This window comes from Lissotriton helveticus, chromosome 8, assembly GCF_964261635.1.
Source record: "Lissotriton helveticus chromosome 8, aLisHel1.1, whole genome shotgun sequence".
In the NCBI taxonomy this organism is placed as follows: Eukaryota; Metazoa; Chordata; class Amphibia; order Caudata; family Salamandridae; genus Lissotriton; species Lissotriton helveticus.
Genome location: NC_136069.1, coordinates 502,687,908 through 502,713,726, shown reverse-complemented (window position 1 = coordinate 502,713,726; position 25,819 = coordinate 502,687,908).

The window sequence follows — 25,819 nt, the reverse complement described above, 5'->3', positions numbered from 1 at the left end:
GACATCTTACATCACCAAAAAAGAAAAGACAGAATTGAAGGATATGTGGGAGGACATTTCCCATGAAAAGAGCCTCAGTAAGAAGTTGTACAGTTTCAGTCTGAAGATGTTGTCGCATTAAGAAATCGGAGCTTACGAATGTTCTGACCGGTTGTCTTCAGCAAGTCTCTATGCCAAATCTAGGAGTATCGTTTGGGCGAGTCTTGGTCTTGCTGCAACGCGTAATCGAGTTCTGAAACCTGTGCGGGAAATTGAGTATTTGGCGGAAAAGGAGCCAAACAGTACCGATATTTTGAAGACCAACATGTTGGATACATATTATCCAAATCGAAGCAGTCACCTCGAGAATGTTTGTCTGTATGAGGTTCTACAAAATTACATATTCAAGAGGAACATCAAAGAAGATATTGATAAAGGAGTGTATGCTGTAATTGGAAGTGAGGGATGTCTGGTCAAGCAAAGAAAATGCCACTTGGTAAACCATCGAAAATTGAGTGGCGAATCTCCTGAAAGAAAAGAGTTTTTCTATTTAGCACTTTTGCAACTTTTCAAGCCTTGGCGTGCAGAAGAGGAACTGCTTGGAGATTTCCTCTGTTACGAAGACTCTTTCACTGCCGCCAAGGAGACCATAGAATGTCCTGCTTTTCCCAAATATCTAGAAATGTTGAATGCGGAAATCGAGCAGGAAGCAACGATTGCAGCCGAGATTGCCAGAGACAGTTCTCAGGACAGTCAGAGTTCTGTTTCATTGAGTCAGGATCCACTAGGAGGACCTGTTATCAAAAATGAAGCTGCCACTGCCATGAATGAAGTGGAAAGAGCCATGGCACATGCTCAGGAGGATGTGGTTAACTTAGAAGACTTGGAAAGACAACTCAACGTTGAGCAGAGGAAAATATATGACGAAGTTACCAAGCAAATTGATCATGAGAAGAAAGAGTGCTCATGTACGTCGTTGAAGCCTGTCCGACTGTACGTGAGTGGAGAAGCGGGAACTGGAAAAAGTTTCCTCATTAAAGAAATTTCATGTTATTTGCAGGAAAGGACTGAGTCATCGCTGTCTTGTGTTGTCACCGCTCCAACTGGACTGGCAGCACATAACATTAAAGGTATTACTTTGCATCGTCTACTGATGCTGCCAGTGAAGCATGATAACAAATTACAATACCACAAGTTATCTGGAGATGCTTGTTGTGAAGTTTCAAGAGTCTTGAGGAAAATGAAACTTCTTATCATTGACGAAGTAAGCATGGTTTCTAATGTCATGCTTGCCTTTGTGCATTTGAGAATGCAAGAAGTTCTTAAAACAGAGTATGATGTGTTATTTGGTGGCAAACACATCATTGTTTTCGGAGATGTTCTGCAGCTGACACCAGTGAAAGGACAACCTGTGTTCAAAATGCTCACGCATGAAGATACCAGGAAGTGCCTAGGGAGCATTGGCAACGTCAATATATGGTTAAACTTCATTTATGCTGAACTGCATGAAAATATGCGTCAGGCGAAGGATGAAGATTACAAGAATATTCTACAAGATGTTAGAATTGGAAAAGTGACCGAGCATGGGAAAGAAGCTTTACATGCACGATTACTGTCAAATTTATATCCAGAACAAGACGTTGTGCCTGAGAATATTTTTCAGAAAATTACTGAGAAGAAATCTGGAATATGTTTGATGCCAACTCTTGCAGAATGTGCCATCTTCAACAACAAAATGTTGCATTTAGAAAACCAAGAGATTGTGAAACTGGAAGCTATTAACAGAGTAGAGCATATGGGATCAACAATTATGTTGTCTGAGAATTTGAAAACAAAATTGGATTCATTAGAGAAGACTATATCTAAAACTGCAGGTTTTGAAAAGACTCTGAATGTGTGCTTAAACTGCCGTATAATTTTAAGAAGGAATTTACATGTTGAAAGAGGTCTGGTAAATGGATCAATGGGTAATGTTGTTGATTTTGTGAAATACAGAAATAGAGATGGAATGGAATTTTTAAAAATTAAATTTGATGGCATTGAGGAAGTACAGCTAATTGGTCGTTGTTCTGCTAGATTTTTGCTTGTAAAAGACTTATATGTTCGCCGTAAGCAGTTTCCTGTTTGCTTGGCATATGCGGTGACAATCCATAAATCGCAAGGTTTAAGTGTAGACAGTGCATTGGTGAATATTGGCAGTTCTGTGTTCAAGGAGGGTATGGCATATGTGGCATTGTCACGAGTTAGAACTTTATCGGGATTGTACTTGATTGAGTGTGATGTCACAAACATTTGTGCGGATCTAGATTGTGTTAAGGAATACAATAGGTTAAGAAGAGAGTATGCGCCACATTTGCCTCAATATCCTTTGTTTGAGAAATGTGTGGTAGGCCGGAAACGAAGAAATGTGACTAATAGTAGGGAGGTTGTAGCAAAAAGACGAAAAGTCGATGAACCTGAAATTATAAGCAGAAAGAAAAAGGATTCTGTTGAAGATGTTGTTGGTTTTCAATTTGAAAACAGTTCTGGTGTCAACTGCTATGCTAATGTAGTGGTTAATGTTTTCTTTTCTCTAGAAAATGTAAAAGAAGAGATTGTGGTCAATTCTGATCAAAGATTTTGCAGTTTGTTAAATTCTGTGTTAGAGAAATGTAGCACTGATAGAACAAAAATAGAAAGTGTGTCTGAAATTCGAAATCTGTTAGACAGATGTTCAGGTCAAAAACAATTCTCTCAAAATATTCAGCAAGATTGTCAGGAGTTTTTAATGTATATGCTTGATGTATTGCATGCTGAAGGTGTAGATGTAGATCACCTGTTTGGGCTTTCTTATCAATGGCAGCATGACTGCGAGAACTGTAGGGTATCAAGTACTACTAGTGTAGACTCAGAAAGATTTATATATTTAACTTTGCCAGACAGTAAATCAGTGTCCTTTAATAAGCTAGTAAAAGCAGCTGATCACAACATGGAGTGTAGCCAATGTAAGTCTGAAATGTTGTCAACGTTATTTATACGAACATATGGCCAGTATGTCATTTTAATGTTCCAACGATGTAGGCCTGATGGAACAAAATTGACAACTTTAATTAAAAATGTTGTGGCTTCACAGTTGTCAATATCAGGAAGGACTTTTGTAACTGCAGCAATTATATATCATGACGGTCCTTCAATGACATCAGGACATTACACAGCTTTTTTAAAGTCTAGAAATGGCTGGTCATTCTGCAATGATTCTGTTTTAACTTTCAAAAAAAATTGCCTTTTGACCTTAAAAATTCTTACCTGGTGTTTTTAAAACCAAAATTTTAGGGAAGGAATCTCAGGATTTGCTCTGAGGAATTTCAAGAGGTTCTAATGGCTCCTACACGATTTGGCCTTGAGGATAAGTGTAGTACAGAGTCAAAAGTTATTTTTGAGTTTTAAATAGTTCCTGGAAAAAAAGAAGATTTTCTTACAGAAAGTGGTGGGCAGAGATTACTTGAAGGACAACAGAGTATTTCCCAAAGCAAACGGTGTTCTTACCATAACACTTGACGTCATGGAAAAATAACTGCACTTTGTATGAGTTCAGAAAAACTGTTTCTTTTTATAAGCTAATTCAAGCAGCCAATCAAAACATGGAGTAGAGGGAATGTAAGTCTGCAATGCTGTCTAGATTATTGGTCCAAACTTTTGATTATAATGTCATTTTAAAAATCCAACTATATAAACCTGATGAAAGTAAGTCTTCAACTTTAATTACAAATGTTGTGGCTACACAGTCGTTGATTTTAGGAAGAACATTTGTAACTGCAGCTATTATATGGCATGATGGTCTTTTGACAAGATCCGCTTATTACACAGCTTATTGAAAATGTAAAAAAATTTGCTGTTTCGGAAATTATTCCCATTTGACTACGATACAATGTTGCCTTTTTATTTAAAAATATTCTTACTTTCTGTTTTCAGAAAAGAGAATTTAGGGTAGGTAACTGGCGTATAATGATTCTAGGGGTTGATATAATTTTATCTACTGTTTTATATTGCTTTGTGATTAAAAGTGATGTAGAGAATTAAATAATTGTAGTAGTCATAGAGGTAGTGTAAGTCTGCTTCATAGTAAGCAGTATCAGTGTCATAGGAAATGTAGAACATGAGTGAGCAAGAAGGGTAAGATATTACTAGTCCAGGATTGTGAAAGTGATCTTGAACGTTTTCTTTCTGAAAGTTGCGAAAATACAAAATGACGGGATTTGCTTACAAGAATTCCAAGAGTTATAAATGGCTCTTACATGATTTGGCCTTGTGGAAATGTGTGGTAGAGAGCGAGAAGTCATTTATTGTATGTAACATATTTTTCAAAACGATGGAGGTTTTCTTTCAGAAAGTGGCGGGCTGAAAATAAAAACAGCACAACCGAGTGTAAGCTGTTCATAGGACATCCTTCGACGTCATGGAAAGTAAGTTACTTTTGAGGAGTTCTGATTTCTGATTGGTTATGTTATATGGGTTTTTTAAACACAATCATTTTGATTGTGTTTTTTTTCCCCGCTGTTATATGATGAATACCTTCAAGTCACTGTTTTTAGTGAAATTTGATAAATTCTGAGAACAGCAAAAATAAACCATTTAACATGTATAATTAATTCTGTACTTTTTGTACTTATGATCTACATTTAGAAATGTGTAGTAGACATGGAGAAGCTGAGGCTTCTGTAAGTGTCAAAGTTGTTGCATACAGTGCTCACATTCTACATAGTCTTTCATATGATAGACTACATTTCCACAATGAGATACCTAAGCAAGGGAAACACAGGTGATGTGATTGTGGAATGAGCAAAAAAAATTGCACGTTTTTCAATTATATTACCTGTGTTTCCTAACATTACACATCACATTGTGTAGATGAGGTTTAGGCCTGTTCCAGGAGACAGAGGAGGTCTGACATTTGTTCAAGAGTGCAGTGGACATGACTCACTTCGTTATTAGGCCTGCACATGTATTATCTCCTCTATACTCTTCAACAAGCCTAAATTTCATCTGCAACCCTGAGTAGGACTTACCTGAAACAAATCTGTGGATAGGTTACACCTTATCAGCATCTAGAAACAATCATTTAAAATGTTAAGGGCAGTTTTATGAAGGCTGTGTGCCTCTTTTACGCCGCTGTTCCGTCACTTTTGTGTAAAAGATGCACCATGTTGCAAGATAGGCCTCAGTTCATTTCCAGCAAGATACCGTCAGTTTAAAATGTATATAATTAGGACTGTGTAGGGGGCATGGAGAAGCTGAGGCTTCAGTAAGTGTCAAAGTTGTTGCATGCATTGCGTACTCTTTCATATGCTGGACTACATCTACACAATGAGATACCTAATCAAAGGAAACACAAGTGATGTGATTGTGAAATGAGCAAATGAAATTGCACGTTTTTCAAATACATTACCTGTGTTTCCTAACATTACGAATCACATTGTGCAGATGAAGTTTAGGCCTGTCCAGGGAAACAGAGGAGGTCTGTACTTTATTGGTTGGCCTGCACATGTATTATCTCCTCTGTACTCTTCAACAAGCCTAAATTTCATCTGCAACCCTGAGTAGGCCTCTTCTGAAACAAACGTCTGGATAGGACACACTTTATTGCCATCCTGAAACAATCATTTAAAATGTTAGGAACAGTTTTATGATGATTGTGCACCTCTTTTGCGCTGCCATTGCGTCACTTTTGTGAGACAGCAGCAGTGCAAAAGATGCACCATGTTGCAAGATAGGCCTCACTTCATCTGCATCAAGATACTGTTAGTTTAAAATGTATATTTTTAGGACTGTGTAGGAGCATGGAGAAGCAGAGGCTTCTGTAAGTGTCAAAGGCGTTGAAAAACTGTTTGTCCTTCAATCTTTTCCCTTGTCTTTTCTAATTTTTAAATACATGTTTTAATATTTTTCAAATGTTTGTTCTCTCTTTCACAGATTGAAAGTATAAAAATAACAAGTGACTAAGTTAACGACAATTATAAGGTAAATGTTTTGTACTCTTTTCATTACATTTCTATCACATTTAACTACTATTAGTTCCACTGCTTCATTTCTTTAACCCTCACTTTCCTGCCTTTGCTACTTCCCTCATTCCTTTCTCTATTACTTACTTACTCTACTACTTCCACTCCTTTTCTCAGTCCCTCTCTTCTCATAGTTCCTCACTCTTGTTCACTCACTCCGTCTCTATTACTCTTAGTGTCTCTGACTGATCACTCTTTCACTACTTGTTCATTATGCTTTCTCTGTGTAGTTGAAGAACAATAAGGGGCATATTATGAACACAGCCAATAAAATTATTGCTGTTTTTATCGGCAGAAAACTGCTGCAAAAGCGGCTTTAGCAGCAGTTTTCTGCCGATAAAAGCTGCAAAACTTTTATTGCCTATGTTGATAATATGCCCCTATGTTATTTAGATTTCTTTGCTGTTTCAATTATTCTTTTTCTGTTACTTCTTCTTTTCTGCTTTCTGTTTTTTCTCTCTGTTATTCCACATGTTTTAATCTTATTTTGAACATTCACTCATATTCTCTAAGAAACTCTTCTTTGTTATTCTTCTACTCTCCTTTTTTTCTTTCACTTCCTTATCTATTTTGTTTTTCACAATTATATCCTCTTCCATCTTTTCTTCGGTAAATAAATCTATTAAACAGTATCTCTGGTTTAGTCCTTATAGCTGTCTTTCTTTTAACATTACTCTCTGTTTACTTCCCTTATACTTACTCTTCTTTTTTTTTTTTTTTTTTTTGGTTCGCTCCCGGTTCGCGTACCGGGGAGCGAACCGGGAAGCGAACCAAAAGAAATAGAGGTTGCCAGAGTGCTAAACATTCTAGCAATTTTTGTATAAAGGGGAGGTAGTTCTGAAAATAACTTTTTTTTAAATGTTTTTGTTGTTTTATATATATATTTTTTTTTTTCTGAACATTTTTTGTTTTTTTTGTATTTTTTAAACAATTTTATGTTTTTTTTGTTTTTTGGGGGGGAAACAACGAAAAACAGGCATTAGAAAGGGCTCAACAGGAGCAAAAAAAAAAAATTCTTTTTTGGGGCGTTTAGAGCACCTGTGGTTTTCATAGGCTCTGTTTATCAAATTAATACTCATATTGCCACATGAGAGTAGGTTACCGCAATATATACACACTATCTTCATGTGCACAAAATTTTCTTGAATGTTTGGCACTGTTTCCCGTGCCTCTGGCCCCGACAGAGTTACCTGTGCCGATGTCCTGGCCACAGGAGTTGGTGGGTTGTCTTGCAGGTCACGCAGCGCCCCGGATCGCTTCCGGGGAGCTGCGCTTCGCGCCTCGGTTCGCGCTCCGGAGCACTTCCGGGTGCGCTTTTGCGACGCGCCCCGGATCGCTTCTGGGGAGCTGCGCTTTGCGCCGCAGTTCGCATACCGGAGCACTTCCGGGTGCGCTAACGCGGCGCGTCATAAGACGCATTACGCGACAACGCGATACGTCGCGCTTCCGCGACGCGTCACGATGTTGATTTCTAACGCGGCAGTTGCGCAAACGGAACGTTTACCGGTTCGCGTACCGAGTCGCGGCACCAAATTGAGCTAACGGTAAGCTACCCGGTTCGCGAACCGGGAGCGAACCAAAACATAATAATAAAAAAAATTATTAATAAACATATAAAATATATTTTTCGATTTAAAGAAGAATACATTTTACAGCTATAGATATTAGCTTTTAAAAAACCAATGAAATTCACTGAAAAAACCATAGGTTATAGACCATATATAGTTAGGAATTAGCATTTACAAAACCTTGAAAATTCACTGAAAAAACCATAGGTTATAGACCATATATAGTTAGGAATTAGCATTTAAAAAACCTTTTTTTACTCACACAAAACCATTGAAATTCCATATATAGTTAGTTGTACTAACTATATATCGCGCACCCGCAACTTACTGCTGATCATGTCACATATTACATCATTCATGACATGGTCAGTGACATCACTGATGACATCACTGATGACATCTCAAATGACATCACTGATGACATCACTGATGACATCTCACATGACATCACTGATGACATCACTGATGACAACATCCAGTGACTGTATGTTTCTGTAAAGTTAAAATATGTCTTACATATTGAAGAATGAGTGGATGTATAAGTGTCTGAATGAAGGATTTAGTAGGTGCATGACTGACTGTATGAGTGAGTGAATAAATGTGTGTCACTGAGTGCATGGGTTAGTGACTAAACTGTCTTAATTTGTGCATCATTATGTCTGTTGTTCTGTAAACTGCTGCATGTGTTGATCAGTAGCTATATGAGTAAGTATATGGGTTATTGATTGGTTGCCCAAGTATTTGTATGGGAGACTGAGTGTGTGTGTGTGGGTGGCTGGGAGGTGTATGACTCTGTGCATAGATGTGTGAGCAGTTGATTCACTAGATGTATGGGTTCAAAAGTGCATGTAGAAACACCTGTATGGGCGGTTGACTGAGTGCATTGGTGAGTGAATGGATATCTCAGTGCTACATGTCAAAGTAAGTACATATGTAAAACACAGTACATGTGACAGTGACATATATAAATAACTGTGCATAAGAGCCAGTGAATGTGTGAGTGGCTGTATTGATCATTGTGAACTTGTATCAGGCATTGTAAAAGAGAGTAAATATGTGTTAGTATATGTTTGAATAAGTAAGGTGTGTATAACTGTATAGTTGAGGAAATGGAGGTGTGATTGATTCTTTGCATGACTGACTAGGTGCGTGAGTAACTCCATGGATGAGTGACAGTCTGTGAGTGTCTGTTTACACTGAGTGTATCTAAGGTTATATTAGAGTCTGAAGAGGTTCATCGTATTATCACATGAATGATGTCATCAGTGATGTGATCAGTAATGTCAAATGAGATGTCATCAGTGATGTGATCAGTAATGTCAAATGAGATGTCATCAGTGATGTCATCAGTGATGTCATTTGAGATGTTATCAGTGATGTCATTAGAGATGTCATCAGTGATGTCATCAGTGATGTCATTTGAGATGTCATCAGTGATGTCATCAGTGATGTCCTTTGAGATGTCATCAGTGATGTCATTTGAGATGTCATCAGTGATGTCATCAGTGATGTCACTGACCATGTCATGAATGATGTAATATGTGACATGATCAGCAGTGGATTGCGGGTGCGCGATATATAGTTAGTACAACTAACTATATATGGAATTTCAATGGTTTTGTGTGAGTAAAAAAAGGTTTTTTAAATGCTAATTCCTAACTATATATGGTCTATAACCTATGTTTTTTTCAGTGAATATATATATATATATATATATATTACCTACTGGCGGTCGCCAGTAGGTATATATAGTTAGGATTTTTTCTCTATGGGTTTTTTGAAAATTCTATGTCTAATAACTTTGGCGTTTGTGGACGGACTGTAAATTGTAGGGACTGGTAGCCCGATGTGCCTTTGCTAGGTCTCAATATATGTGCTTCAGTGGATTTTGAGAAATTAACGTTCAAAAAAAGATATATATCTGTAACAGCGGACCAGGCTGCGCTCCGGTTCGCGGACTTTACGCGTTACGGAGCTTTGTGAAGCGAAGCTGATTGGTTCTCCGGCGTCTGTAAACATTCCAAACAGTCCGTAGCGGCCGCCATCTTGTCTCTCGGTAGGATCGAGAGACAAGAGGAAGCCAAAGCGAAGGGGCAAATGACCATAAGGGGGCATAGTAGATCCTCCCTGACCCTCTAGGTTTGATGTGGAGGTTTTAAAAGGGCCCCGCGGGACAAAAAAAATAAAAATAATAATAATCGAACGGCTGAATGGATTTGCACGAAACTTGGCAAAATTGTAGGGACTGGTAGCCCGATGTGCCTTTGCTAGGTCTCAATATATGTGCTTCAGTGGATTTTGAGAAATTAACGTTCAAAAAAAGATATATATCTGTAACAGCGCTCCGCTTCGCGTACTTTTCGCGTTACGGAGCTTTGCGAAGCTGATTGGTTCTCCGGCGTCTGTAAACATTGCAAACAGTCCGTAGCGGCCGCCATCTTGTCTCTCGGTAGGATCGAGAGACAAGAGGAGGCCAAAGCGAAGGGGCAAATGACCATAAGGGGGCATAGTAGATCCTCCTTGACCTCTTACGTTTGATGTGGAGGTTTTAAAAGGGCCCCGCGGGGCAAAAAAACATAAAATAATAATAATAATCGAACGGCTGAATGGATTTGCACGAAACTTGGCAAAATTGTAGGGACTGGTAGCTCGATGTGCCTTTGCTAGGTCTCAATATATGTGCTTCAGTGGATTTTGAGAAATTAACGTTCAAAAAAAGATATATATCTGTATCAGCGCTCCGCTTCGCGGAGATAAAATTATCTCTGTATTATCTAGCTGTTGCTAACACCAGTTAGCGACCGCTAGTAGGAGATAGCGACCATCTTGGGCCCCACTTTGCATGTGAGTGATATTTATCACTAATGACATGCAAAGTGGGCATGCCAAGATGTTAGCGACTGGAAACAGTCGCTAACATCGCTATCTCCTATTACCAACTTTTGGAAATATTCGCGATAAGCGCGAATATCGCCAAAAGCTACCACCTGCCCTGAGCAGTTCTTAGCCATGTTATCCAATGGGAGGTGGATAACATGGCTAAGAGCATTAGCTCGGTAATGCATGAATATCGCTGAGTTTTCAGCGATATTCATGCATTGCGGCCGTTTTTTATCGTATTTGCGATAAACCTTGATAATAGCAAGGTTTATCTGCGATAATTTCTGACGATGCTTAGCGGTAAAAAATTCGTTGCTAAGCATCGTTAGGGATAAATATCGCTTAACTTTGGTAATATGCCCCAACGTCTGTTAACGTTCGATTCGAAGGAAATCAGGAAGTGTTGAAAAACATTGTCTGCGCCATCTTGCCTTTTTTCAAATGCCACACTTTTGTCGTGCACGGCAGTCATTTTAGATGCCTTGACCAGACCCACTCTCTGCACGCTGTCGATCCTTAGCATGGCTCCCCACCCTCGCAAGCATCTCCCCCAGGCAGTGGTCACCCCCGCTCTCTGTCTTATGCATGGGTAATAAACAACCCCCTATCTGCGCTGCTCTTCCCTGAGAATCACACCCTGTGCCCGCCCGACACCTCCCTTTTGCCCTATTCACTACCGCACCCTCTGACACTCCTTTTCCTCTGTGTCCGATTGTCCAGGCCGGTCCTAGGGTATCAGCTAGCCCTGCAGATGTAGTTTATGGCCCCAGCTGTAAAGAATCACCCCTCTTCAAAGGAGTTATAGTAGATCAAGGCCCACACTCGATGAGATCCGTCACAGCAGACGCGTTCCTATTATCTGAAAACCATCCTGTATTGTGATTGGGGAGGGGACCGAGCCTGAAGCGGAAGATTCCAGGGATGACTCTTTGTACATCAAAGTTTTTACAATTATGTGTCACATTAAAAATATGTAGCACTCCAACAAAGTAGTAAGATTATAAAGCTTTAATAACTTATAAATATATACAACAAAACAAAAACAGTAATAACATATAAACATTTTTAGGGAAAAACAACGAAGTAGCGGTCGGCTGTGCGAATAGTCCCAACGCAGCACAACGTCCAGATTTCTGGGCAGCACCCAGGTGATGTTGCCTGGGTGCCGCACTGATTTCGGCATCCGGCGTGGGGCGTCGCGGGGGGTGGGTCATCAGTAGCAAACTGTTGTGCGAATAGTTCCAAGGCAGCAGAACGATGGCACCAAGGTGATGTCCAGTAAGTTGCCGCACTGGTTTTGGTATCCTACAATGCTGCTCCGAATAACGGCGTGGGGCGCCCCGGGGGGGGGGGAGGCGGCGTGAACGGGCCTCTCCAGGTGGAGTCTCGTGTGTTGTAGTGGGGCGCCCCTTTACCGTTTCAGTTGCCATTCCGTCCGCTTTTGGTCCACTGTGTCAAAAGCCGCAATTTAGCTGAGTTGCGCCCACTCTTGCGGTGCAGCGATAGGCGGCTGTCACAGGACTCTCAAAATGGCGGCAGGCTGTTTCCTTTTTGGGCCTGGTCCACTGAAATGGCCCTGGGACACCTTGGAAATCGGACGCTTGTCTGCTAGGTCTTGGACCCCATTCTCGAAAGCGTCCCCTCCGCCTTGAGGATTCATCAAAAGTTTTGGGGGCCCCCGACTCCTGCAGGCTTCTGGTGGGGAGCGGCTGCCATGATTGCTCGCGGAATGACCACGACGGAGCCACGAGATGGTGGTGCTTTCATGGTGACGCCAGCTTCAGTCTGAAACATCCAGAAACAAGGTGGGGCTTTCATCGTTTGGGAAAAAAAAAAGTTTTCATCCAATGAAAAGTGTTATTTTTAGGTCATATGATCAAGCCTTCCATCATTAGGAAACCAAAAGTAAAATGAACCAATGAAAAGTTTTATAAACAAGTCACATGACCTGTTATGCGGCACAGGGTATAAAATGCGGAGAAAATACGTTGGCACGTGAGGCGGCGTCAGTAGCGGACCGATGTGCGAATAGGCCGAAGGCAACACAACGCGCCAAGATCCAGATGGCACCGAGGTGGTGTCCAGCAAGTTGCAGCACTGGTGTGGCCATCCTACAATGCTGAAAGTCGGCGTGGGGCGCCCCGTTGGCCTGTGAGATGGCGGCAGTAGCGGACCGATGTGCGAATAGGCCGAAGGCAGCACAACGCGCCAAGATCCGGATGGCACCGACGTGGTGTCCAGCAAGTTGCAGCACTGGTGTGGCCATCCTACAATGCTGAAAGTCGGCGTGGGGCGCCCTGTTGGCCTGTGAGTTCGCGTCAGTAGCGGACCGATGTGCGAATAGGCCGAAGGCAGCACAACGCGCCAAGATCCGGATGGCACCGAGGTGGTGTCTAGTAAGTTGCCGCACTGGTGTGGCCATCCTACAATGTTGAAAGTCGGCGTGGGGCGCCCCGTTGGCCTGTGAGATGGCGTCAGTAGCGGACCGATGTGCGAATGGGGCCAAAGGCAGCGCAACAATATTTTCTGAATAGAAGACACCACAAGGCGCTGAGATGCCAAGATCCGGATGGCACCGAGGTGGTGTCTAGCAAGTTGTGGCACTGGTGTGGCCATCCTACAATGGTAAAAGTCAGCGTGGGGCGCCCTGTTGGCCTGTGAGATGGTGTCAGTAGCGGACCGATGTGCGAATGGGGCCAAAGGCAGCGCAACAATATTTTCTGACTAGAAGACACCACAAGGCGCTGAGATGCCAAGATCCGGATGGCACCGAGGTGATGTCTAGCAAGTTGCTGTACTGGTGTGGCCATCCTACAATGCTGAAACTCGGCGTGGGGCGCCCCATTAGCCTGTGAGATGGCGTCAGTAGCGGACCGATGTGCGAATGGGGCCAAAGGCAGCGCAACAATATTTTCTAAAGAGAAGACACCACAAGGGGCTGAGATTCGGTTACCACCGAGGTGATGTCTAGCAAGTTGCCGCACTGGTGTGGCCATCCTACAATACTGCTCCGAATAACGGCGTGGGGTGCCCGAAGGGGGGGGGGGAGGCGGCGTGAACGGGCCTTCCTAGGTGGAGGCTCGTCTGCTGTAGTGGGGCGCCCCTTTACCGTTTCAGTTGCCATTCAGCTGAGTTTCGGCTGCTCTTGATGCTACAGCGACAGGCGGCTGCAACAGGACTCTCAAAATGGCGGCCTGTTCTTTGGATTTGGGCCTGGTCCACTAAAATGGCCCTGGGACACCTTAGAACTCGGACGCTCGATTTTTTTTTCCTTTCCTGTACATGTAAAAAAAGGTAAATGCCCGGTACGTTACACGCTTCATCTGCCACGATGTACTCTCCAGAGGAACCGAAAAAAAATATAGTTATGGTAACTATACCATGCATCGTCATATGGAGAGGTGGCACCTATTAATTATAGTGCTGCATAAAAGAGAGATTTGGAGGAGAACCCCCGACCTGCTAGTACATTCATCAAAGAAGTGGCACTGACAGCATCAGAGGCAAGGGAAACGGTCCCAAATATTTAGAAGAACTTTGGAAAGATTAAAATGACATGTTTAGATTGTGGCAAATTAATTTCATGTAGACAGATGAGTGTTACTCTAATAAATACAGCATATGAACATCATCATAGTCGATGGTTGGTAGAGACATTTTGACTATATCCTGGACCTGCCCGTCCTCGCCCAAAATGGCGCCGGAATAAATGGGACTCGTAACTCCTTGTTGTGTACTGGTTGCAGAACCTTGAAATCACGAGATACGTATGCAGTTTTGAAGCACATGGCGGGCGGGGACGAGAATTGATTGAATATTTCGACATCCCTATTGATATTAAGTTCTGATGTGTTATTGATTACTGTACTATTGAAAGTTCGAATTAACGTCACCCATGGTACTTGCCCGCAAATGTATATCTAGATAATTTTATTGTAACTGGCCCTGTCGTATTTTAATTATAAAATGTACGTCCACCAATTCCGCAACTGTTAGACATCTTAGTTCTTGCAACCTAATGGCCCGCCCATTACGTTCCTCTACAGTGTAAATGTCTACTCATCATATACGATTACAGTTTGCTCCGTGGCCGGCCCACGTGGTTATAGGCTCGTATTTGTATAATGAAATTTTCACAATAAAGGTTTTTAAAAGAAAACATGGTAGTAGTATATACATTGGTTAAGTTTTTAATAATAGTCACTGTTTTAGAATTATTAAAAGGCAAGTGAAATAAAGCAGACCAATTACATGAAGGGTAAAAGGTATAATACGCAGGAACGCAGTAAAGATAAATGGTCAAGGGCTGTTGTGTTTTCTACTCCTGCAACATAAAGTGATCGATAAGAATCTCATATTCAGGCGTATCGGCGACTAAGACAGCAGGTCGACCCTCTTTTGCTCAACGGCTCCGTCATGGGACGAAGAAATGCTCTTTTTCTCGAAAAAAGAATATATTTTACTTGCAGGACAGTTGTAAATTTTCCGGGAAAGTACATTAGCCTGGAACATTATAACATATATTTAAGAAAAAATTATGTTCGGAAGTAATAAAAAGCGTAATTTTTAGGTCATATGACCAAGCCTTTCATCATTAGAATAAGAAAAGTAAAATGAACCAATGAAAAGTTTTATTAACAAGTCACATGACTTGTTATGCTTACGTTACGCGCTGCGCGTCGCGCCCCGGATGACTTCCGGATGCGCTAACGCGGCGCGTCATATGACGCATTACGCGACAACGCAGGTCCAGAATATAGTCAAAATGTCTCCACCAACCAGCGGTCGGAACACAACCCCTTTCAGCAGGCTAAATAGTTCTGTTAAATGACAACAGAAGGGACAGGCAACAAGAATCATCAGTCAAAGAGGGGAGGGCTAGTTCTTCTCTACCGGGTTACATTGGGGCGCTACCGGAACTGATCGAATTGGTAGTCTACAGTGTTTCTGGATGTTTCAGACTGAAGCTGGGGTTAGCATGAGAGCACCACCATTTCGTAGCTCCGTCGTGGCAATTCCGCAACCAATCATGGCAGCCGCTCTTTATCGTTATTTTGGGCGGGGTGGGTGGCGGAGCCGAGCTGTTTTGCAGCCATCATTGTGTGGAGTTCAGTTCATCTCACTAGTTTCGTATTTGTCATGAGGGGTTGTTCCTAATGTTTCTATTTTACCGAGGTCAAAAAGAGATCCCATTAGTGGCCTACTGATTTTGCTCGATTCCTTTTGTTTTTTTTACACGATTTTTCGTTATCTGCAAAGACTAAACAGAGTATTGCGACTCTGTGTTTGTTTGTAAATAGAGAATGAACCAAAGAGAACCAATTCTAAAACAGTAAATGCTTGGATAACAATCAATCAAATGGAGAGAGAAGCAGGCACGACGTATTACAACGGGGGCAAAGGCCTGCGTTAACTACCTTTCACTATCTGCAAAGAGAGAGTACTCCTAATAGAAATGAGGGGGGGGGGCACCATTCAAAGCAGATCAGTGTGCATAAACACGAAAATGTTTTTACTTACCACGTACTTGACATTCGACAGCTTATGATATTTGCTATTAAAAAACCATTGAAATTCACTGAAAAAACCATAGGTTATAGACCATATATAGTTAGGAATTAGCATTTACAAAACCTTGAAAATTCACTGAAAAAACCATAGGTTATAGACCATATATAGTTAGGAATTAGCATTTACAAAACCTTGAAAATTCACTGAAAAAACCATAGGTTATAGACCATATATAGTTAGGAATTAGCATTTAAAAAACCTTATTTTACTCACACAAAACCATTGAAATTCCATATATAGTTAGTTGCACTAACTATATATCGCGCACCCGCAATCCACTGCTGATGATGTCACATATTACATCATTCATGACATGGTCAGTGACATCACTGATGACATCACTGATGACATCTCAAATGACATCACTGATGACATCACTGATGACATCTCATTTGACATCAATGACCACATCACTGATGATATCATTCATGTGACAATACAATGCATCTCCTCACATTTTAATATAATCTCTGTTTCACCCAGTGTTAAATACAGAGTATAATTTTTGAAACCATTGACACACCAATACTAGTTACTACATACGCACTCACTGATTCCTACGTCTACACACACATTCACTCATTCACCCATACAATCATTCATACATACAATCACTCATCTTTACAACACTATCATATGCACTCATACACCTATACAGACACTCACACTCTGCCACTCATCCATGGAGTTACTCACACACCTAGTCAGTCCTGTAAAGAATCAATCACACTTCCATTTTCTTGTCTATACAGTTAAACATAGAGCACCTTACATTTTCAAACATATACTAACACATACTTACTTTCTTATACAATCATTGATACAAGTACACATTGATCTGCACAGAGTCACACACCTCCCAGCCAGCCACACACACACTCAGTCTACCATACAAATACTTGGATAATCAATCAATAACCCATATAGTTAATCATATAGCTACTGATCAACACATGCAGCAGTTTACAGAACAACAGACATAATGATGCACAAATTAAGACAGTTTAGTCACTAACCCATGCACTCAGTGAGACACATTTAATCACTCACTCATACATTCAGTCATGCACCTACTAAATCCTTTGTCCAGACACTTATACTTCCACTCATTCTTCAATATGTAAGACACATTTTAACTTTACAGAAACATACAGTCACTGGATGTTGTCATCAGTGATGTCATCAGTGATGTCATTTGAGATGTCATCAGTGATGTCATCAGTGATGTCACTGACCATGTCATGAATGATGTAATATGTGACATCATCAGCAGTGGATTGCGAGTGCGCGATATATAGTTAGTGCAACTAACTATATATGGAATTTCAATGGTTTTGTGTGAGTAAAATAAGGTTTTTTAAATGCTAATTCCTAACTATATATGGTCTATAACCTATGGTTTTTTCAGTGAATATATATATATATATATATATATATATATATATATATATTTACTTACAAAGTTTCCCCTCATAGGAATAAAACGACGCAGGATACTTCTGGATGCTGAAAGATGTTTATTAAGGCAAAAGTGGCAACTGCCTACCGACGCGTTTCGCCAGTTACGGCTTGGTCACGGTGAAGCTGTTATCGTGAAGGTGCTATTTACATGCAATAACATAGAAATTGAAATAGGACTAGGTTCCACAACCAAAGTGATATTGGCAGACATTTTAAGCAAGTCTTTATCGTACATTTCAGAAAGTTATCCCCTTTCTAGTACTTTATCCTGGAATATAATATTTACAACCTCTGTGGAAGAAAATATTATTTACATTTAATAAGACCTAGAATAAGAATATTTTGTCTATTCTTATCACTGATTTCATATTTTAACATCGCCATCAAGCCCTAGTGGGCAAAATGAATTCATAATGGTTAGACCCATCCACAAGAAGAGTTACTATTCTTCAAATTTCACAAAAAACATAATTTTTCAACCATTCTTGTTGTTTTTGAACATTAACGTGGTTCCTGCACACACATATTACTTCAATACCCACTGATAATATTTCATAAGTAGTTCACTGCAGTCCCGCCCAAGTTGGCAAATACATTCACAGTAGTTCTGCTTAACTGGAGTACAGGGTCAATGTAACCGCTTATTCAATCCTTCCAAATATGTAATGTCATGATATTTTTTGTGGAGCCAAGCATTTTAATCGTCCTATGTTTCAAAACACAAAAAAACGTGATTGTGAATAAGGTGTAAAGTGCTCAACTAAAATTTCTTGATATACATTTAAAATATTTTACAATTGTAAAAAGATGTTACATTGAAAGAAGCATTTATCTCCAGATCATTCATGTGTCTCTTAATCACACTATGTGTACTGCTAATTCTTCATTAGAATTCAGGCCTATGGGTTGCAGGGTCTCGAGGTCGATAATATACCTCGACTCCAATGTCCTTAGCTGAAGTAACCTATCCCCACCTCTCGGTGACTGTTTGACTGAATCTAACACCACATAGGCTAACAAATTGTCATTTTTGCCATGATGAATTTTAAAATGTCTGGCAACCGGATACTGCTCATTATTATTGCGGATTGCTCTCTTGTGCTCAAGCACTCCTATTATTTGCACTGTGTATCGTACTTCCGATATAATATTTTTGGCAGGGACAGATAAGACAATAAACACAGTAATCTGTATTACATTCAAAGAGCCCTTTGATAGTAAATACTCTAGTGCTGTTGGGTACTTTTAAGGTCGCACAATTTTTGCTTCCCTTACATGCCTTGGCTTTCATACAGCATTCAAATCCTCCTGAAAATCGATTTGGCTTGCTTTGCAAAGATGAAATTGCATTGTTACTTAATTCATCCTTCAGTGATTTACCTCTCCTGAAGGTGATTTGTGGGGTATCATTCAAGCAATTACGTAAATAGTTATCAGTATTTAGAATTGGCCAATTCTGTGTTAGAATTTTGCGCACTTGATATGCCTGACCTGAGTAAGTCGTGATGAACCTCACTGTATTATTACTTGTCTCTAACACTTTTTGTTTAGGTGTCAATAGCTCTACTCTCTCTACCTTACCAACTTTTTCATTTGCTTGATCGATGTTTTTTTTTGTATACCCTCTCTCTTTATAAATCTGCCACACATCAATGCCTTCTCTTTCTCAAATTCTTCAGTGGTGCTGTTGTTCCTTTTATCTCTCAGTAGTTCCCCAATGGCCAATTCTGGACATTTCATAGTGCGGGCTGAATCCTGCTGCCTGCAATTAAGAAATTATTGGGTAAAAATCACCTGGGACAAAACTTTGGATGTGATATAGATACATATAGATTCCGTTTTTCCTCCCATGTCTTCTGGCAGAAACGGATACGGACAACAAAGTAGGTGCAAAAATGTTTATTTCATTGTTTAAGTCGCCATGATGCGTTTCAGCCCCTCCACGGGCCTTGATCACATGACATAGTAGAGTGATTTTCATTGGCTTATAAAGTGACTGGTGCAAAGCGTAATGACTGCTACATAGTATTCAGAAGCAATCTGCATGAAAGAAAGACTACTACATGGTTCATCGTGTGTCTTCCCTACTCGGCATTGACATTCTAATGATATATATGACAATTAAAACCAGGATTAGATACATTTTGTCATAAAATTAAATCCGATTAAAAGGTCAAATTAATATAGTTCTAAAATACATTACGCAACATCGTAAAAGGTTAGTGCAAAAAGTGACGGTGCAAAGTATATTAAAGTGCTTACGTGAGTACAGTGTATGACCACATATAATTCCTACAAATACATGATACTAGAGCCCCAGTATACTGGCTCTGAGCTAGTTACTGAAGTGGTGGTCATCCAAACCTGATTTGTCATGTTTGAATTATTGCAATCATTGTGTTTATACGGTTTAAATCCCCTGTTTGCTCAGTATTGTGGATCAGTACGATGTTGATAGTTTAGAATGCATTATGGAAATTTGTCACATTGCCATTGTACTCATTGACATTTTCTAGAATAAATACACATAAATAAATACACATTGTAATAAATATCATATAAGCAATGTAATACAATCCAAAATAGATAAAATATGCTTAAATATTCATGTATGCATCATTAAATATGTATAAAAAAACTAAAATGTAAATAAATATCCAATAAATACAAATATAAAATCCGTACTCAAAATACACTAATAAAAAAGATTTTTCAGAATTCTTTCTAAAATCTCACCACAATATATCGGCATGGATAACACAACTAAAGACATGTAAAAAGATCCTCTGTTATGTTTAAACCTGAAGGTAGTTTGGTGTTTAGTTCCAATAAGTATCTAGTCTCAAACTGGCGTAGTCTGTGTTCTCTATTGCCGCCCCTTCTGCTTGGTGGTATAGAATCTATAACAAAGTACCTAAGATACTGACGACGTGACTCATGTTTGGTTTTAAAATGGTGAGCTATTGGGCAGGTATTGTCTTGATTGTTAATTGCCCTCAAGTGTTGTAATATCCTTTTATGTACTTGTAACTTTGTGCTGCCTACATATTGTAGGTTGCACGGGCATGTCAAGACATGTACTGTAAATTCTGTCTTGCATGTGAGTAATTTGGATATCTTGTGTCTTCTCTCACTAAAAGGAGTAGTATAAGCTGTTTTGTTATCTCTTTGCTGGAATGCCTTGCATGTTTTGCATTTGAAAAAACCTGTATGAGTTTGTAGCCAATTAGTTGCCTCAATAATTTCAGGACTAGTTTTAACTAAGTCATCCCTCATGGAGAGATTCCTGCTATACGTTATGGGCGGTCTCATTGGTAGTTTTTGGCCAATTACTGGGTCATTGAGAACCATGGGCCAGTTGCGAGATATTATCGATTGGATCTTTTTGTGTGCTGGCTGTATTGGATTATGATCCTAAACTCTTTTTAAGTTTCCTCAGTCTTAGTTTCTGATCCAGGTGCGCTTGTGTCCGTCTGCAAGAGTTTTTCAGTCAGTAACTAATGTCTACTCTCAGCATAAATTTGGAAATGGCACTTTCAATGACCTGATTGGTGTATCCCCTTTCTAGAAACCGCAGTTTGCTATCTGCTGGATCTTTCAATAGGTCTCTCACTTAGCTATGGATATGCCTCAGCCGAAGCATTTCTCCATAGGGGATACTGGTCCCTAAGTGTTTGACATGTGAACTGCTAGCATGGAGTGTTGAGTTTCCACCAGTTTCCTTGCAAAATAATTTCATTTCAATCTTGTTATCCTCTATAAAGACATGAGTATCTAAGAAACTAACTGCTGTGGTGCTAATGTCTGCAGTAAAGTGTAGATTTAAATCATTTACATTTATGGCTTGTGGCGCTTTAATATGTTCTCATACCCGTAGCGCGAGGCGGAGGAGACGCCCGCGAGGAACTCTGCTGCCCGGTCTCCCTCGTTGCGAGTGAACCGCGCTGACGAGTCTGACTACCTCTGCGCCTGGGTGCTTTCATTATTTTTAAACGTTTGTAGATACAAACGTGTGGAGCGTTTGAAAGCTCCCATATTAATTACACCTCGGGCTCATAGTGCATCAGAGGCCTGATCGTTTTCTAAAGTTTAAGAAGCGAGGCCATAACAGTTTATCCTGCAGGAGAGAATCTAATTAGTTATAAGAGTGATTGACAGCACTTTAAGCCTTATATTTTAGCGCATGAGCGCTTTCATTATTTTGGTACTGATCGTTTTCAAGCTTGACTTCTACAAAATGTATTTGCACCGTCCTTCTAGCCCCCATGAGCTATTGAGGGCTCGGATTAGTTCATTTTCTCTTGTGAAGATCCTTCACATAGGATACAAGAATTACCAGAGGTCGGCCTGGTAACAAATGAACCCTGCCTTGATACCCGGGAGCATATTTTGGTGAATGCCCTTGTGAGAGCGAGCCTACCTGCACTGTGGGACACTTCGCCGCCATTGGGTCCGCCGCCTCTGAGGGACAACAATCCCCAGAGACATATGCAGCGCGCACGCCGCCAACGCGTCTTGGAAACGCCAGGAGGCAGTCTTAAGGCGAGCAGGGCTCCCGCATTGAGGGACACACGCGGGCTAAGCTCGGGCCAACGGGCCGTTTGAGCCCGTTCGAGAACGGAAGAGGACGGACCGGGCCCCCCTCTAACCTGTTACATTCGATAAGGTTAGTGTTTGCTACTTGCTGTAATTTATATTAGGTACTAGCCCAGCGCTCACCTCTAATATATTCTTCGACCAATTACAGTGGCTGTGAGGCTATAAAGATAAAGATAAAGATGGCTCTTGGCAGAGGGGTAAAGGGGAAGAACTCATTATTAACTGGCTCTGTCGCAGGCACCCTGGACCAGTTCATAATTAGGGCAACCTCTGTATTGGCTCATGAAATCGCAATGACTGACCGGAGGCTTTCCCTGGAATCAGTACACTCTAAACGCTCGTCCCTGGGAGGGCTGATGTGTGCAAGGTCCCCGGAGAGTCTCATGGACGGGATTCCTGAAACTCCGGTACGGGACAGAATCACTGATCAGTCCCTACATGCAACAATAACCACACCCGGGATCACTCTCACCGAGGAGCACTCGGCCTATGCTAATCTTGGGGTCCCAGAAAAAAAAGTCCACGACTCCTCCACTCGTTTGGTAGTATCAACAAGGTCATTAGGCAGTGCTCATTTAAAAACCACTACTCGTGTGTCTGAACCTGCAGCAAAGAGAAAACGGGTTGGGGGGTACACAAAGAAAGAAGAATGCGAAAACCCACAAACCCAAACCAATTGTTCCCCCCCAGAACCCCAGTTTGTTGGCCTCCCCCTAGAGAAGGTCTTTTCACACTTCCGCAAGTTTACCACTGATAAATCTAGATGGGGTCAAAATACCCAAAGGCGATGAAGATTTTTGGAACAAACTGGGTGCGCTAATTATTTCCTCATTGACTCCCATTACTGAGAGATTACAGCTTATCGAAGACAAACCGCTTCTTGTAATCCCCGGATTATCATTCAGCAACCAAGTGCGGGCCCAGGTCCGAGTTTGCCTTCTACTTTTGTCACCGGGTCTGCTGTGGGTGGTACTACTGTGAATATTGAAACACAAAAAATGGGGGGGGGGGTTCACTGATTATGCCTATGGGTACGAAGCCTCGCTCCCAAGTGGGAGCGCGTGCACTTAATCCAAACCACAATGTTAAGAGTCCTGATGACCGTTCGTCCCATCTTACCCCTTGTGCAGTGACCCCTTCTTTACCAAGCATTAATCTACCCCCCGCATTGACCCCATATGTGGTTGTCCTAGTTAAAGTACCGATGTTGGAACAGGGAGTTGTCGAGACATATACTGAGCTAAAAAACAAATGCACCCACTAGTTAAATATGAATAAGCCTTTACCACCACCACAGGTGTACAGTGAAATACTATTTGCCCGAAGAGTAAGCTGGGTGGGACAAGGCAGGAAATGTTTTGAGGGTGATTGTATTGTAATCAATTTCAGGGATAGGAGGGTGGTGGACCATATATGCAACTGGTATACTGGGAGAGAGGGTAATGGTATTCATTCATTACCTCTAGCCTTCTTTTATCCTCACCAACAAACCCACCCGCAACAAGTGAGAAGAGCTAGATCGTGGGAAAGATGGTCCACCCCAACCCAGAAGGTCCGTTTAAATTCTGGGCATAACACCTTCAACGCCTTCAATAGCTTAATACCAGCCCCTCTCCCTGTTAGTAACAGGTTTAGTGTTCTAGACCAGTTGGATTGACTTACCCATGGACATAACCCTGACCAGAGGGCCTGTTAATCAGGACTTCGGACCGACTTTGAGATTTTTCACCTTTGTGGTGGTAGATTGGATTTTCGTAAAGAGGAGGGGTGTGGGGTGATTGTTGGGGAAGTTTGTGACCTACAACCAATGATGTGTATCGCCCCCCTAGATTCAGTAATGGCTGTGGGGAATGTAGAGGAAACAGGTTTATTTGTCGTAGTTGGGCCTACTACTATGAATTGCAATATCTTAAGCTGGAATGTAGCAGGTTTACGACATATTGGGTTTTCAAGAAACTTGGGACACGGAGGGCGACTTCTGGGTTGATGGGTTTCAATCTTATTGCATTCTCCCTCTGGTAGAGCCAAAGGTGGTACTTTATTGTTGTTTTCCCTCACTCTCATGGGAACTCATAAAGAGGTTATGGTAGTGACCCCTAACTGCTTAGCAATCGAATATGTGGCCCATGATTCATTCAAACTGCTGGTGGTTAATTTTTATAATTCGGCAGATTGTTGTATGGAAAATGAACACTTGTTTAATTTGAGAGTGTTTTTAGAACATTATCTTGAGAGTCAAACCACTTATCACCCAATCATCATCATGGGAGATTTTAATATTCATCTTTGCAACCAGAACTGCCAGGAGGGTAATGATCCCATTGGTTTAGCAAGGTATGCCCCGTTACATTTTGAGCATACACATTCTGGGGGTTGTCTGGAAGAGCTCCTGGCAGAAATGGACCTCCATGAACCAAGTGATACTGTTTTATCAGAAAGGACTCCTACTTTTACAGCCAGAGGGTGTAACACCGTTATCGATTTTATGGTTATGTCTTTATCCCTTTTATCGAAGGTTGTTTCTTAAAACACTAGATGGTCTTACCATAGTGACCACAATCCAGTTATCCTCGAACTAGACAGAAGCTGTGGTTTGAAAGGGAACACAGGTATACAGAGAGAGGAACTTAGTTTGAAACCCACAAACCAAGGCAGGCGGGTATAATGGGTAAAAGTATTATTTTTTTCAAGAATTAGTCACAAAGGTAGAAGACAAGAAGGAAATATGCCTGAATGGGACGAATGAGGGTTCAGCAGTTTTGGAGGCCTTTCAAAGTATTTGCGTCTAGGTAGCTACAGACCTGACCTGCTCTGATAGACCAGGCCAATTCATGGGAGAGAGGTGGTTCGATAGTAATTGCTCCAGCGCACATCGCAACTTGATAAATGCATTAAAAAGGTCCCCTCTAGACAAAAACCAAACAGGAGCACTTAGAAAGGTGTATAAGTCAGCACTTTATACCAGGAAAACTGAAATTAAAAAAGAGGCCTGGGAAGCTTTAACCTCGGTTGAAGTTCTCAAAGATAGCAGTAGATTCTGGGCCATTTTAAACAAGCCATTCTTCTCGGGTGTAGATAACACTCAAATTGAATGTAATATCACAGAGGGACAATGGCTTGCCCATTTTGAGGCCATTTATGAGACACCTGAATGGGTGGAACAGGAGATTGTACATGCTACTAGAGGGGCTGCCACTGTCTTGACATTTTGGGAGGAGAATGTAGAACTGGCCATCAGAAATATGATGAGTAATAAGGCTCCAGGGCCTGATGGAGTCCCGGCAGATGTGTATAAGTTGTATCCCTCATTCTGGGCCAAAATTCTGACTGACTGGCTTGTACAAATTCTTGGGCCTCACTGACATTGCTATCCCATATTATGAACAAATCATCAATAAAGCTCAGCCATAATTTCACCTTAGTTTTCATAATCTCCTGGTGCTCAGTTCTGAGGACCAGCTCCTCCCACCAGCCCATGTGAAGACACACGTAGCTGGGAGAGAAGCTGGCCCCCATGGCCACACCTCTGGTTTGTCTATATAGCAGGTTTTTAAACATACAAATGTTATTCTTTCAACAAAAATCAACAATTTCAATTAACATTTTCTTGTGATCTCCTCCATTGCCCATTGTATTTTCTAAGAAATGATTCAATACTCGAAATCCATCCGTGTGTTGAATGCTGGTGTAAAGTGAGCTTACATCGAGTGCTATAAACAGATA